This window comes from Corvus hawaiiensis, chromosome 3 (genome assembly GCF_020740725.1).
Source record: "Corvus hawaiiensis isolate bCorHaw1 chromosome 3, bCorHaw1.pri.cur, whole genome shotgun sequence".
Lineage (NCBI taxonomy): Eukaryota > Metazoa > Chordata > Aves > Passeriformes > Corvidae > Corvus > Corvus hawaiiensis.
In genome coordinates this window covers 108598098-108611556 of record NC_063215.1, presented here as the reverse complement: position 1 = coordinate 108611556, position 13459 = coordinate 108598098, and the positions used below count along the sequence as shown (strand labels likewise).

Here is a 13459-nt window from a genome sequence, read left to right as displayed (position 1 = left end):
ACTTATAACCAGGATCACTGCTACCAAGGCTTGGGCAAACCTTTCCGAACTTACAGAAGGAAACAGGCCAGAGGTTCAGTGATGCCAACTCTTTGTTTTCAATAGCCCAAGGCAGGTTATGGCTGCTACCATACTGAGCAGCAGTCTAAAATCCCCAATTCATTCCTCTTGAGCATAAATGGGAATAATGCAAACTGGTAGGGAACTAATGCTCTTAAAGGAAGCTGCAGAAAAATTTGGACTCTTTGGAGGTTGGCCCATTGTGTTGGAAGTTGATTTGATTCCACATTCACTCTCCCTGTTGCTGCACAAAGGCACACTCCCTTCTATAATGTAGGTAAAAAGAATTAAAAAACCCCCAGGCAAACAAATGATTTTCCACTGGATGCTGCTGAATTCACCAAGCTTCTTCCAGCTCCACAGGGCATGACAGCAAGACAGCATTCCCAGAAGACAGACAGTAATTGTAGGAATTGGGATTGACTGGGACTGGACTTTTGTATATTTGGAAATTTTCTTGGCACTACTGCTTCCTGTGTCTTTTGCAAAGACTCTGTTATCTCCAGAAGCACTGTTCTCACTTAATTGCGTCACTGGGGGCAGAGTAGGGATAGTGGGGTGGGGGGTTATGCTTAAATGTAAACCCATTTTCTCCTCTTTCCCTTCCCTGTTTGTGGCCAATATTCAAAATATCCAATACCCCACTTTTCCCCTAATACTATCAGTTCCTTTGTGCTCTGCAGATGAACAGGCTACGGATCAACAGTTCATTCCCAGGAGCAAATTGATTTGGCAGAAAAAGAATGAGATAAGATTAGGTATGTTTGATGTCATATCAGCAGTGGCAATACTTGCACAAAGGAGACATTTCTCCTACCAAGCACTTACTTTCTTCTTCATTCTTGTCAGAATATCTTCCAGGTCACGGGTGGAAAGAGATTGTTCCAAAAGCCTTTTAAATTTTTGGTGATTCAGCATCATTTTCACCATCTCCTGTCCATAATGCCTAAAACAAGAAAGAAAGAAAGAAAGAAAGAAAGAAAGAAAGAAAGAAAGAAAGAATAGAAGGTGAACAAACAAAGGAGGAGCGTTAACAGAATAAGCTGATACCTTAACCTCAGCAGCTGCCATACCTGCATGAGAAGGCATTACCTACTCAGCAAAGAGAGAGATTTACCTCCACTTGTCACTGCACAGTGCTGTCAGCTGAACACAAGAGGCAAGAGGAGAACGTGGGGCAACAGAAAAATACAATCTCACTCTGAAACTGTGGGTGCGCTTCTGTGGCATCGAAGGACCCCAGGGAACAAGCAAAACACCTCTGCTTTGAGTCAGAGCTTATTAGCAGTGTCTTGCTGCCATTGCACAGTAATTTGCCTTTCTTTAACTGGCAGGGAAGCCAGGACCAAATGCCTCATGCTTGCTTTTGATTATTCTATACCATATGTATGCACAGGGACAGCTAGTTGCTCATGCGTTCTTGGCAGCTATTAATGGGAATTGAATCCTCAAAGTAAGGGGATTTGGGTGGTCTGGGTTGATTTTGCCACTAGGAAACCACAGTTTTCTTCAAGAAGCAATTTGGAGGTCATTCAGCCACAGATAAGAGCATTATAGAAATCTGCAGAAGAGGTTTAGAAAGACTGAATACATTGGCTAAAGACCCCTGGAATATTTCTAGGAAAGTCTTAAGTTAATGAGAAATAGATGTATGCGATCCTTCAGTGATGAACATTAGCCAACATTTTGGCTTTGTCTTGTGCACCTAAAGGCCAAGCAAAACTGTTTGACTGGCTCATCTGATGGCTCTTTTGATCTCAGGAAGGAATCATTCAAGTCCCAGGAAGTTGGCAATGCTCCCTCTTGCGGGACAACCTCACGTTCCCCAGCACAGTCATTTCCCCAGACAAGCCAGGGCAGTGGTCACAGCACCAAGCCTGACAGAGCTCAAGAAGCCTTTGGACAATGCTCTCGGGCACATGGAGTGACTCTTGGGGGGCCCTGCACACAGGCAGGAGCTGGACTCGATGACCCTGATGGGTCCCTTCCAACTCAGCGTATTCCGTGACTCTGTGAACCTCATCCACACAGTGAGGGAACTTGATATTTCCTTTAGCTTCCACTCTTTTGTGGTTTTGCCCTTTACAGCCAGACACCCAACAGTTTTCCTGTTTTAGGAGGTGAAATGAAGATCATTACCTTGTGTCCTTGTGACAGTCCTGAGCAAGCGTCCCTGCCGCGTGCGCCAGCCTCTCAGCCCTGGGCGTTCCTGCGAGCTTCGTGACTCCAGTTTTCTCCATCAAGGACAGGAGGAGTTGGGCCGCGCACTTCCGCACCTGGACGTGGCGGCTCCTGGGAAGAAGAGAGCGGACACTGGGGCACAGGGAGCAGGGGGACACAGCGCAGGCCTTGGCCAGAGCATGCTCCCTGTCATTGCTGGGGGAAGGAGGCCTGGGTTCTCCCTGACACTTGGGACACATGTAGAAGGTTCTGTCCGCAGAGAAACACAAAGTTAGCACTGTACAGAAGGACTGCCTGCAAGCAAGAGCGAGGAATTCAGTCTCCCTGCACTATCTGATACTCAATGTCTTTCCCCAAATTCACTCTGAGAAAGGGGGAAATTAAAGACAACCCAGGCTGACCCATCAGGGGCCAGCCACTACACAGAGAGCCGCAGCAGGATTGAGGATATTTCCACCCATTTACCCCCAAATCTGCAGACCTTGGGAAAGAAACAAATGCAGGGAAAACATGCTGTGGGACATGAAGTCGAAGAATATCCAGCAATGCAGCCAGTTTCTTCTGTGAGGCTTGGCAGGAGATACATCTGAACGTTTCCCCCTTTTCCAAAGCTGAGGAAAGGGTGGCAGTCAGTTTAGCCAGCTTGTCCTGTTCTAGACAGTGTCTCTTGGGGACTATCAGGCCCAGCACCAACACTTAAGGCAGCACCTGCTTCAGCTGTCCCATGGCAGTCGGCCTGTGAAGGTGCCTGTACAGTGATTCATCATCTCAAGGCTAACATGAGACATCAGTTTGAATAGCAAGTGGGGCTCTAAGGCCAGGACAGTCCTACAAGACGCCTCTTGGCAGGAGCTGCACCTGCTGTGCAGGCTGTGCCACACCCAGCACGTTCTCCCCCATGTGCTCCATGCCCCAGCAAGAACCCTCCTTACTTCTCAAGTGAATGGCATAATGAGGATGCATGGTTTTTCCCAAGGCCTCTGTGGTTAGGGCTGTGAAATATCAAAGAGCGCTCACAGCTGCAGTTGCAATTGTCCCTCTTCCCACAAAACCACAGGGCTCTATCCTTAGCCTTTGCAGGCACTTTCACTTGCCCACCATTCACCACATCTAGGCAACTCGGACAGACTGGGAGAACTCCAGGAAGCAGCAGCAAGCTGAGTCAGGGGAGGTTGAGGTTGGATATCAGGAAAAAGTTTTTCACCCAGAGGGTGGCTGGGCACTGGAACAGGCTCCCCAGGGCACTGGTCACAGCACCAAGCCTGAGAGAGTTCAGGAAGCCTTTGGACAACGCTCTCAGGCACATGGTGTGACCCTTGGCGTGTTTGTTCTGTGCAAGGCCAGGAGCTGGACTCAATGATCCTGATGGGCCCCTTCCAACTCAGCATATTCTACAGCTCTGTGATTCTGTCAACTAAAGGGCTGCACGAGGGCAGAAATAGGTGACAAGAGGAAAGAAGTGAGGTTGATTGGAGAATCAAGTCACTGAGATCACAGAAGATGCAGGATACAGGACCCTTCCCTCCCACCATTCCCATTCTCTCTCTCAGCCCTTCTCCCCCCCACACAATAGAAGGTGAAGAATATCACTAAGAGAAGAAGAACCTACTGGACTCCACTGTCCATGAGAGCAGTCATTGCTCGTGCAGGAGTCACATGCTCCACCATGACTCCCAGGGTGTGACTGGCTGCTTTCTGGACAAACTCTGGGGAGTTCCACACCATCTGGAGAAGGACCCGAGCAACCTCATCCACCTCCGAGTCCATGTCCTTCTGCAAGGTCACAAAGAGCTCTCCAAGAGTGACGATTGCAGAGTAAGACACCTTTGAGCGAAGGTTGGTCACCTGGGGAAGTCATGAGGGGAAACATAAGAATCACCTTGAAAAGAAAACCAGTTGCCTTAGACAAAAGTCCCAGGAAATGACAACACTTCCCGCTGTGTCCAGGGGAACACAAAAGCACAGGCAGAGCAGAAGAGCACAAGCACAGAAAGGCACTTAACTCTGGCACCTACTTGTGCTAGGCCTCAGGCCTGCTTCCTGCAGGCCTAAAACATATTCTTTAACTTAAAGTGTTCTACTTAACTCTTCTGGAATGTCCACTGCTTTGGTTTTAGGCCCTTTTATTCAAAAAACAAAGAAACAAATTAAAGCAAGGGCTGCTCTCAAGCCATAAAGGCACAAGTCATAAAGACAAAAGAGTCATTTGCTCCTGTTTGAAAAAGCAACAGCAGCAGTTGAAGCCCTCAGCCAGGAAACAGAAAACACAGGCTCAAGTCTACAGACTAATTGGCAGTGTTGAATTACAGCTTGGGCAGAGATTTGGACTGCAGCAAATAACATAATTAGTGTCTCCGCTTCTGCATTTGCACGTTGCATTGTAATGGCAGCTCGCTCCAAGAGGAGCGTGTCAGATGCCCGACCTACCAGTAAATAGAGCTACATGTGCTCACAGATCCTATAGAGAGCTGACAGACATGAGAAAGATAGGGTCTAGAAACAGAAATGAAGGCAGTCCCTGAGCACACAGGGAGATGAACAAGCACATATCTACTCCACACACCGTGTAAGAAGCACGGAGGACGATTCAGAACAATGTTCTTACCTCGTTGGTAAGTGCCAAGCAAACCTCACGAAGTCTACAAAGAAGGACTTCTGAGTGGGACTCAGCCAGGTGTTTGATGCTGAAGAGTCCCTTCTCCTTCAGCTCCCTGAAAGGCAAGTACCAAAAAGATTGACTTTCTCTCCACCCAAGAACTAGGCAGCACCCTCTGAATTTACCAGGCTGGTGGCTCAGTCAAACAAAGGGAGGTGCTTTTCAATCAGTACTTGATGAGATCGTGGAACTCGCTGCCACAGGTTGCTGTGGCTGTCCAAAGCATACACAAATCCAAGAGGCAAATAGAGGGCTTTCAGAGTCTTCTTCATTTGTGGCCGTTTAACAAGACAGCCTTTCTGAAGTCTCTGGCACATGAAGTCCCAATGTCAGTGCTTCCTGGAGGCTGTGAGACCGTGCCATGCTGCTGTTTCTTGTCACCTCCCTGTACCTGTCCCTGAGACACAGTCCCATTGGGCTGTGTCTGGGGCATTTTCCTTCTTTGCCAGCCCCAGCAGGCAGTTCAGCAGTGAGAGTCTGCACTGGCACTCTGTAGCTGAGTTTCCACTCTGCAATCTAGGCCTGTCTGTCACCCACTCCACTCCACCTCACACATTCCCCAGGAAAGCAGCAGGATACCCCAGAAGATTCCACACCAGGGCAAGAACAGCTGAAAGTCTGGCTTTTCCCAAAAGCCCCTACCTAAAACAACAGCAACATGTTATTTACAAGGTGCAAACATCTCCCTCTCTCAGCACTTGCTTTGTGCAGGACCTGAGCTACAGGAAGGCGCGTGATGCATCGGGGCTGCAGCGCAGGGCTGGCGGCTGATGCCACGGGCATCCCTGCGTGTCACCCGGACCCCCCCACAGCTGCAGAAGCTCTCTGCACCTCACAGGGCACCAAACAGAAATGGGGAAGAGAAATCCGAAGAGAAAGGGCAGAGCAAAGGCGACTGCACAAGGAGATGCATCGCTGCAGATTTTTCATGCTTATCCCAGGGTGAATGGAGTCCTTATCCCAGTGTGAATGAAGCATCCAGCAGTGAGTAGATGATAACCCAGACATCAAAAAGACAACCAATATCACCTAATATTTGTGGGGTTATCACCTCTGGGCCTCTACAGGCCTCCTTCTGTCTGTGTCTAAGTTTGGGACACATTGTGAGTATTGACAAAACATCTCAGGCCCATATGAAGCAGTGAGAAGGAAACAGTTGAATTGCAAAAGTGCAAGATTCCTAGAGGATTTTATTTCTTTTTCCTTCTCTTCTGCCATGAGCCCCTCAGGACTAATGACAGGCTGAGTGACTCTATAGCACAACTCAGTGCATTTCTCAGAAAGAAGAACTCCCTGTAGCTGCTCCTGGGACTCACATGCGGAAGGTCACAGGCAGACCCTGACTCCTGCATCTGCTGCCAGCAGTGGGGCCGGAGACAAATCTTACTCAGTCCCACTGGGCCCCGAGGCACCCAAATCTCTACACTCCAAACTGCTGCCATCCTGCTTCTGGCTTCAGCCAGCAAATCATCTTGTCCCACAGCTTTCTCTCTTCCCTCAAGATTTCCTTTGCAGCTCCACAGAGCAGCAGGCAAAGCAAGGAAACAGCACGGACCTGCTGCAGCTGGAGCACTGCTGCAGACCAAGGCCAAGAAAAGGCTGCTCTCAAATCTTTATCCTCTCTCTGCTCTGGAGTGGTTTCACTGGTGCCCCTCGGCCCTCTGGGCTGTTGGGGCTCAGAGGCACTAGCAAGATGCTCTCCTAACCTACCTTAACGCTAAGAGGGAGACAGAGTGAACGGGGCCTTTCTTACCAGTCATCGCTGCTGAGCAAGGAGAGTGCCTCGAGCAAGGACTGCTGTGGCTCCAAAGAGGCTCCGTCCTTCTGCCCCTTCCCACGGAGCGGCTCCTCTCGGCGCTCGGCACCAGTGGCCGTCTGCGGGGTCACTGTAAGGAGAGGGTCAGCCATGAGCGCTGCAGCCCCGGGCAAGGCACCCCGCCATGGAGCGGCCTGCAGCCCCATCTCCCAGCCAGGCTTCCATGAGGTACAAACTGGCACTGGCTCAGAGAATTCCCTGCTCTCTGGCTCCTTGCTTTCTCCCAGCCCCCCCAGCTGGGCACAGCTCCTTGGCTCAACCTGACAATTGCCCACACAGCGCCAGCTCCCAAGTGCCACAGGTACCACAGCCAGCGGCACGTTCCTGAGGCCGCAGAGCTCCCACTCCCTGTGAGACAGTGCCCACCAGCAGGACTTGCTCCCCACGAGGGACCCCTCAGCTGCCTCTCCTGTCTCAGCGCCCTGATTTCCCCGAGCCCTGAGGACAGAGGCACTCTGCAACTCCCTGAGGAAAGACCTGCAGCTGCCTCGTGACAGCACCAAGCCGAGCCTGAACAAGCGAGTCCTGCTGGGCCCGGCTGAATCCCCTCAGAGCAGCTACCAGGGAACAGCGATACCTGACCCTTCACACCTCACAGCGCCTCTGTTCCCATTGGCTTCAAATATTCTAGACAGAGGGCAGCTGAGTGCACTTACATTTCAGCCTGCTCTTGGGAAGGGAGTAGTTCATGGATTTTGTTCTTTCTAAGCATCATGAATCTTTACTATTTCAGTAAAGTACACACTGGCTGTATTTCAAAGATGCTGAGGTGAAATGTGTTTGTCATCAAATGGACTTGTGTGCACACTGTGCAAGCCTAAGCTTTCTCTTGTGGAAAAATGGAATCTCTAGCCCAGATGGTTGATAAAAAAGCCTTCCAAATGCAAATTGATGATAAGAATACGTAAATACAGATGCAAATTGTTGGCAGACACAATCTCTTGATAGTCAGTTTACAAGGTATGAGAAAATTCAGATGATAAATGCATTTCTTAAGAAACCCACTTGTCATCCAAAGGACTGTTGATCATCAATTTCATGTCATGCACTCAACAGGTCGTTTTCTAATGTGTACAAGGAAACATCTGAGCTGTCTCAAATGATGGAGTTTAAACATTGCACAGAATCTAGATGAACTGCTCTAGACTCTGTAGAAGTTTTGCGCTACCCTGCATGTTCTCACACAGTATGGAGGAAGCGTAACATCAAAAATATTCAGATGGGAGCTAATCTGGCTGTCACTGATGTACCCCTGTCACTGCCATCAGTGGTGTCACTGCAGAAGGATGTGGATGTACACATCTATATTCAATAGGAATGGGGAGCCACGTCAGGCTAGTTCTGGTCAATTGTGAGCATGGAAGTAGCATGACTAGAAAAGAGCACTCAAAGTATCATTCCTAGCTCCCTTCTTCTTCTCTCACCCTACTCAGGATCATAGCACAGGCAGGCTGCCCTCACAGGAGAGGCAAGAGCCACTAGGGACTATGTGCTGTGTATTCACTGCGGGCAGCAAACAGCCTGGGAGCACCAGGCAGCCCCTCCTGGCTGTCACCTGCTACACAGGCCGCTGTATTTGGGTGGGGTGACACAGGAGGTGCTGCTTGTTCCCTCTTGGCATTGCAGGCCGTGGGATGGCAGCGGCGAGAAGCCATTGGGCGCTTCTGGGAGCAGCAGCACGGCTGCACCAAGTGGCTGACTGCCATGCAGAGACAACCCTTGCTGGGAGAGCAGGAAAGCTGGCTGCAGAGGCGGACAGCAGCACAGGCAGAGGGCCAAGATGGAGAGTGGACAATTGATCGTGGTGGTACTCGTAGGTGCACAGTGAGCACACCCTGCCAGACTGCCCCGAGCTCATCCCTGCAGTTACAGCTGCCTCCTGGCACCAGTGCTGTAGTTTGCTCTATTAGGATGGGCAAAAGCCAGAGCTTAGGTCTTTACCACTACTTTATGCAGCTCAGCTTTCCAATGGATCAATAAGAACCAACTGCTCCAGTTCTGCCGAGCTGGAGTAACTCAAGAGTAGATTTGCTGTTCATTCTCAGCACAGGCTATGAACCCAAGATCCCAGCTGTGGTGGCTGAGGCAGGAGGTGGTTTGTGCTCCTTGTGCAAGGAAAACCGGTGCAGGAAAAAGCTGCTGTGGAGCAGGCTTACCTGAGGAGTTGCGTGGGAAGCTGCCGTCTCCATGGATGATGGGCTTCTTGGGCAGTAAGGGCACGTTGTCCTGCTTCCTCAAGACCTTCTTCTTCAAGGCACTACCAGGGTGTTTCCTCGGCACACTGGAAGCTGTGCCATTGACAGGCGGTAGGCTAAAGCCTGCAGGGACCAAAGAGGAGCTTGGAAGTGGAGGGTGACAATGGAAAGGCCCAGAAAACTTGCTGGAGCTGGGTAACATCTCTTTGTTATCCCAAAGAACTTCAAGTATAACAGTGGCACAGTACCATGGGAAAGTGATCACAGACTCCTAGAAGAGTTTATGTGGGAAGGCACCTTTAACCACCATCTAGTCCAGCCCCCACGAGCAGGGACATCTTCAGCACGAGCAGCTTCCTCAGGGCCCCATCTAACATGGCCTTGAACACCTTCAAGGATCGATCAACAACAGCTTCTCGGGGCAAACTCTTCCAGTGTTTCATCCCTTTCATTATAAAATAAATCTTCCTAATATCTAATTGAAATCTACCCTCTTCTGGTTTAAAACCAAACTGCAGTGATGCTTCCCCGAAGAAACAAGGAAACCCCAGTATTGCTTTGCTTTTGTTTTCCTGTTTCAGAGGCTGGCTGGGGAAGTTACCAAAAGAAAGCGCAGATAACCTTGCGTGATGCCCTCGGGCTGAGTGCTGCCTCCTGAGGTCCCTGCTGCTGCCCTGGGGCAGCGCACACAGCACTGCAGTCAGAGCCCCTCAGCCGGGATTCAGTCGGCAACGCTGCTTGCTCCTGGGGCTACAGCAGAAGCACTGGCTCGGGGCTTCAGCACAGCTCTACAGCACCAGCTCCTCAGCAGGGAGTGGTGGGAGAAGGGTCTCTGGGGTTTTCATTAGAAGGAGTTGAATTTTGTTTCTTCCAGGTTGCACCTTGGTTGAAAAGCATTCTTTTGGACCCGCTTTTCCTGGAGGCTGCTATCCAGGAGAGAGTCTGAAGCCCCAGTGTACTTTGCAAGACAGAATTTTACACTCTGAAGGACTTCAGAGGGGAAGGTGGGAAGCTGATATTCTGTTACGGACTCAGTGAGGCCATGGGCAAGACACTTCATGCCTCTCCATTTTTCTTTGGGGACCGGAAATACATCCTATGCAAACTCCCACTCAGATGCAAATGTAACAGCCCCCCAGTCTGAGGGCAACACTGTGCAGAGGGCAAGCAAGTGATCAGAAAGGACCACAGGTGTAGCAACCACTTACTTGCTGCAGCTGCATCCCCGGGGTCAACTGTCTGTGGAGGCAGCTGCAAGGACGTTTCCTTTTCTCTCTCTGTCTTGATCTCTTTCTCCAAAAGCTCCATTGGCTTCCGCTCTAAGTTCCTTTGAGCCAACATTCCCAGTGCAGCACGGACCTACATGCAATGGGAATGCATCACAGACTGTAAGCAGAGACACACAAACCAGACACAACATCTCATCAGGAGCACAGAGTCCATAGAGTTCCACAGTCCTTGATGCAGCTCCATGTACATTCCAATGGTTTCTGAAGAATGCCTCCCGTCCTCACCTTGGCAATTACACACAGTGAGGTGGAACACTTTATTGCCATAACTTCCCACTGCTCCAAGGTACTGTTTCTCAGCCTATGTCAAGAGGCCCTGCTTGAAGCAAGAAAATCACAGGAGTGCTCCAAGACACATGAAGAGCCCACGTGACCAGTGAGCAGGCAGTTCCCTTCCTACAGGCCATGGCAGGAGAATAAAAACCATGTGCAATACGCAGCAAGGAGGGGTAAGTAGCTGTTGCTTAACACTCATGGCCAGGAATTGCAGCTGTTTCTCACTTCTGGCTTCTGAAGGACTCAGCTGCTCTCGGAGACCGTGAGGCCAAAAAGAGGAGTCACGTGAAAACAAGTTGCAGAAACATTGATGTTAATGCGTGGAAAAATTGAGAATGAGAGGGCTGTGAGATACAGCAAGAAAAGTAACCAGGAAAAATCAAACTCTCCCATTTTATTTTGCAGCCTTGCTTACACTCAGCATTAGAATCCTTGCTTCTGTGCTTCCCAGGATGCACTTTGCCCACATTCACTGATGTGTAGCTTGCTCTGCCATTCAGAACTTCTCTACAAGGGCCTTTGTACATAAAGAATGCTTCTGGCATGACCTTAGCACCGTCTCCAAACCAGTGACCTTGCCACCACTGGAAATAGCCAAGCAGTTGCTCTGTAGCTGTCAAATATATTCCCAAGAGAATCCCCATCCCCCAAGAGTGGAAGATTATGATTTTCAGGGACATTTTGGGCCTAGCACTAAACAGTCACTGGAAAGGAAGTCTGCTCATCCCTGTCCTTATCCCTCACCTTTCCAAAGCCATCCTTCAGGGCTTCGGCACTCGTAAGGCCAGCACTGGTGGGGTGATCCGTCTCCTTGGCCTGGCTCACTGGGAGGCCTGTTAATGGAAGCAAAGGTTCCTGTAAATCTCTGGCATACTTCAAGCCCCCAACAGCGCCATGCTGGGCAACAGGCAAGACAGCTTCCAGATTGCAGAGCTCTGGTAAGACCCAGAGATTGTATCTGAGAGCAGCAAGCTACATATGCCTAGAACCTCTCCCAATGGATGGGCTACTGCCACAGTGCACTGGCAGCAGACATGGCATTGCTCTGTTGGCCAGCAGAATGAAACCTCCTGCATGATGGAGGCCTCAGCCCTGGATGCTGGAGAGCCGCTGTGTTTGATAGAGAAGGGCAGAGACGGAGCTTGCTCTTGACAGAGATTCTTATCTGCCCTAATTCGTGCTGATTTTAGTAAACATCTTCTTCCCGGTTCCTAAAAGAACTCCCGGGTTCTAACACCCGTAAGCATTTAGATCAATATTTTCTTCTCTTTGTGGCAATATTTTAGAGGACATGAAAAGAAAAGCTTAGGATTGCAGGAGTGTTAGCAAAACGTGAATTGTGTTCTTGAAACTGGATAATTTGCTTTCCCCAAGGATTTTCATTCTAAACTGTGTGAGATTGGGCCACTTTCAGGCCAGTCTGACTAAAGGCTGAATTTTCTAATGGAAGTGGAACAATGTAGGTCATTCTGAAACACTCTCCAACAGAGCCGTTAAAACTCAGAGGATGAATCACTCTTTACATGGCTTCACAGAGGATAAAAACACGCAGCAGCAAAGTAGCAAAAAATCAATGTCTTAAATCAGGATTTTTTGCCCAGCAAAATGGTCAGCTTAATCATAAAAAAGAGTTAGATGTGGGCTTTGAGGAAGGAGGGCTATTCTGGATTGGAAGGCAAGGCCTTGGAAGGTAAGAGCATCTGAGAAGTTGACAGGGAAACTACTGACTCCAGGGTAACCTCCTTGGGACCAGTGCAGTCAGTCCCAAGTGCAAAGTGGAGACACAAAATATAACAGAGGCCGCAATGCAAACCTAAAGCATCTGAAGCTACGTATTTAATGGGACAGACCACCTGGAAACTTCTAAAGAGCTGCACAGGGAAACATGCTCCTGCCAGCAGCCACTTGAGGCAGACCAGGGGGACACCCTGACCCACTTGCACAGAGCCAGCACAGGAACAGCCTGGCCTCTGGGCTGCCCTGGGACAGCAGGGAGCCCAGAGGCCTGTGCTTTCCAGGAATGGCTCAGCTGCACACGCACCCTCCTGCTCCTCTCCCGGCCCCACAGCTGAGCAGCCCTACAGCTCCACGGGGCACTGGGAGCAGCACAGCTCAGTGCAGGGGGCACATGCAGGGCAGAACTGTTCCCTGGCAATGTGCCCAGGCTCTCTAGGCTGGCACAAGAGCCTTCCTCCCGCCAGAGAGCGGCCCAGCTCCCGCCTTACCTCTTTGTGAGGCTGAGCCATGCTCAGCCTTCACCTTGTGCTCCCTGGCAGTGACCCCGGGGGCAGCGCTGCTCAGCTGCCCCTGCCGGGGCTCCTGGGCCAAGGCCCCCTGAGCAGGCTGCGAGCGGAGACCTGCACTGCCAAGGTCGGGCTTCCGCGCATCCGTCTTCAAGCCAAAAAGTTCAGCCAGTTCCCTTGGGAACAGAGGCATCCCAGGTCCTATCACACACCATGAATTTTTTCCCTTCTTCCTCTGGGTGTTTGTTGTAGACTCAGAAGAAGCTGTAGATCAGGTACAAGGGAAGAAGTGAGTTAGTTGAACTCCCACCTTTACAATCACCACAACTAATGGGTGAGGCACTCGAGGGGTTATTTAAATATTGAGAAGATCACTTTGTTTTTATTTTTCATGAAACTAGCATCACTATAATTGCTCTGAACTGTATGGAGCTGGCAGGACAGGAGAGAGCGGTTCCACTACTTTGCTTCTGTGCTGCTCATGGCTCATCCACTACTTGGGGATCCCTTTCCTTCCAAACAGTTGGCAACCCACAGGGGTCTCTAGAATTTGACAATTCCACCTAGGAAGTAATTGCTTTCCAAAGCCAGTTTTCAAGGCCTTTGTTTCTGTAACTCCCCCTCAGTTCTCGGTTGGGTTTTGTTGGTGGGTTTTATTTCTCTTTACAACAAAGGCAGTGCTGGGACACAAACAATGGCACCACGTGTTAGAAGCAAAAGAAGATTTGCAATCAAATTTAGAT

General features: G+C 50.0%; 2 long non-coding RNA genes across 2 annotated transcripts; both read right to left on the bottom strand.

The window, feature by feature from the left end:
• Positions 1-966: 966 nt before the first annotated feature.
• On the bottom strand, positions 967-3892 carry LOC125322495. The gene is made up of 3 exons (XR_007202033.1): positions 3851-3892; positions 2200-2352; positions 967-1006 (listed from the first exon to the last, which is right to left on the bottom strand). It is a non-coding gene; the product is annotated as an uncharacterized LOC125322495 (long non-coding RNA).
• A 153-nt stretch (positions 3893-4045) lies between these two features.
• On the bottom strand, positions 4046-6794 carry LOC125322575. The gene is made up of 3 exons (XR_007202099.1): positions 6651-6794; positions 4847-4952; positions 4046-4086 (listed from the first exon to the last, which is right to left on the bottom strand). It is a non-coding gene; the product is annotated as an uncharacterized LOC125322575 (long non-coding RNA).
• Positions 6795-13459: the final 6665 nt, after the last annotated feature.